The sequence below is a fragment of the Dasypus novemcinctus genome, chromosome 3, assembly GCF_030445035.2.
Source record: "Dasypus novemcinctus isolate mDasNov1 chromosome 3, mDasNov1.1.hap2, whole genome shotgun sequence".
NCBI classification, from domain to species: Eukaryota; Metazoa; Chordata; class Mammalia; order Cingulata; family Dasypodidae; genus Dasypus; species Dasypus novemcinctus.
The window spans coordinates 16,103,527-16,106,255 of NC_080675.1; positions in this window are offsets into that span (position 1 = coordinate 16,103,527).

Consider the following 2,729-nt stretch of genomic DNA (forward strand, 5'->3'; position numbering starts at 1 on the left):
TCTATCAGCTGAACCACATCTGATTCCCCCAATTCATTTTGAAGTGAAAAGTTAATAGAAACTGTGACTCAGAGTTAAGATAATTATATAGATGTCTTTATTATAAAACAGCAGAAGGATATCTGAAATGCTAGAACTGAGTGGATTTAGCCTAGACCTACTGTTGTGATGGCAATCAGACTAATTTACCTTTTTTTATGGTTACTTCAAGTCTAACCTCACTCCTGTGTATGCTTGCTGTTGTGCTGGTAATTCTAAACTGATTTTGCTTGGCTTATGCTTATCTCAGGGCTGGCCTCACCTTTGTGATGGTAACTACTCTATTCTCCCCTATTTGTATCATGGCAACTTCTGCCCCCCATGGCTCAGGAGTAAGCAAATTTTTTTTCTCTTCCCCTCCCCTTCCCTGCTGTTTTTGCTCTCTGTGTCCATTCACTGTGTGATCTTCTGTATCTTTTTTTGTTGTTGTTGTTGTCTTCTCTTCTCATCTTTCCCCTCTAGGATTCACCAGGATTTGATCCTGGGGACCTCTGATGTAGAGAGAGGTTCCCTGTCAATTGCATCACCTCATTCCTGGTTTCTGCTGCACTTCACCTTGACTCTCCTCTTTGTCTCTTTTGTTGTGTCATCATCTTGCTGCATGACTCACTTGTGTGGGCACCAGCTCACCGCACAGGCGCTTGGTTTGCCACACGGGTACTCATTTCGCCACGCAGGCACTGGCTCACCATGCAGGTACTCATGTGGGCACTTGGCTTGCCACACGGGTACTGGCTTGCCACACGGGCACCAGCTCACCACGCAGACACACTTTCTCTTCTTATTTTTCACCAGGAGGGCCCAGGGATCGAACCTGAGTCCTATCATATGGTAGGCAGAGGCCTTATCACTTGAGCCACATCCACTTCCTAAGAAGGCAAATTTGAGACACCCCCTCTCCTTTCCTTCCATTGGTGTTAATAACCCTACTTTCTCTCATGACTCCAGGTGTGGACCAGATTGCTACCTGGTGGAATTCTCACACCTTGGGGTTGGACATCCACTCTTCTAGTCCAGCAGCCACCAGAGTTCCGTTACCTCTGAGTACTGGGGAGTGGGCAGGCCTCCCACCTCAAGTGCTGAGGTTCCTCAAAGCAGCAAGTCATGAGAAAAACCAAGTTTCCTTGAGACTTTAGCGACCTCAGTGACTATATACTAGAATTAATGCCCCTCATCTGAGGTCTGTCATAGTCAAAAAGGGAAATAAGCAAAGCTCTAAAGTAAAGGAAAATGTTATAAATTGTATTTTAAAATATTGGGAACAATTTGGTTATAAGCCAATAATTAAAAGGAATGAAATTCTTGTGCAAAACTGTGTGGTCATAGCGCAGATTAATTAGAAATACCTTCAAAGAGAGCTTTTAAATATTATTTTACAGTTAAACTCATTTTATAAAAGAATGAAAATTATAAGTGCTAGAGTTTCCTCCTTACAAGGTCATAAGGCTGTGACTCCATTCCTACCAATTGAGCAAGCTGCCTATGGGCTAAGGCAGCCCATCCTCTCCCAAAAATAAGCAAAGTGGAGTAGATAAGGACCTTCACCCCCTCCAGGCCCAGGCACCACCAACCCCTCCCACATCCAAGACCTCCTAGCCCACTTCGCCCTGGCCACTTGGCCCCAGGCTGTGCTCTGGTCCCTGCCTACTTATGTACTGTATAAAGTCATACCTACCACCCTCCAAGGATGGGCTGAAGTCTCTCTTCAGACCCCCACCACCAATTCAGCCCCCTCCATTGGGAGAGCTTCTCAATAAACTTCCTGCCTGCAATCATGTCAGTCTTTGCATCCCAGTGAGCGCCATTCTAACATTTGGTATGAAAACCTAGGGGTGGGACCACCTTGAGACTGATTGATTGGTGAGGAGCTTCCCCTGCCTGGGCTGAGGGAGCCCATCCAACACTGGACACCAAATCATAGCTGGGTGAGTCAAGGATTTCTCCACCAGAAGATCCTGCTCTTGCTCTCGCTCGTGTTGGAGCAAGATGGCTGCTGACGTCTGTGAGGGTTCAGGCTTCCCAGGTTCCTCTCTTCCTACGGTTTGCTTCTCTTTCCTCTGTGAGCTTACTTCCTGGGGCTCCAGCTTAAGGCTTCAGCATCAAACTCCAACATCAAAATTCCAACATTAGAAACCCCCAACTCTGTCCTTTGCCATGTCTACTGGCACAAGAGGTTTAACTGATTACTTAATCAAATAAACCTCTGAATCCAATATAATCTAATATGCCCAGAGGAAAAGATCAGTTTACAAACATAATCTAATATTTCTTTTCGGAATTCATCAATAACATCAAACTGCTACGAGCTTTATTCAAAAGGCCAAAAATTAAATAAGCACTTACATTAATAAATATGAATGCTAATAAGGTAAATTTGCATTATGTATAAATCTCTTCATAAAAAATAGTTCTTGCCTAAATTGAAATCATTTATTCACAGAATGAAATGAAGGATATGACACTTAAATGGATATTGGAAGAAGTAAAAAGCTTGTAGGAGCGCTGACTGAAATTTGCTAACTTTGTTTTGTCCTAAGATAAGATGGCTAGTTTTCATAAATGGAATGGAAGTATGTAGGACAAACCTTGAATGCACATGGCAAGTTGTAGAAGGTATTGTGGTAGCATTAAGTAAGGGAATGTGTTCTGTGAGGGCAGAATTTGTCTTGAAATGAAGTGATGGTACTCTG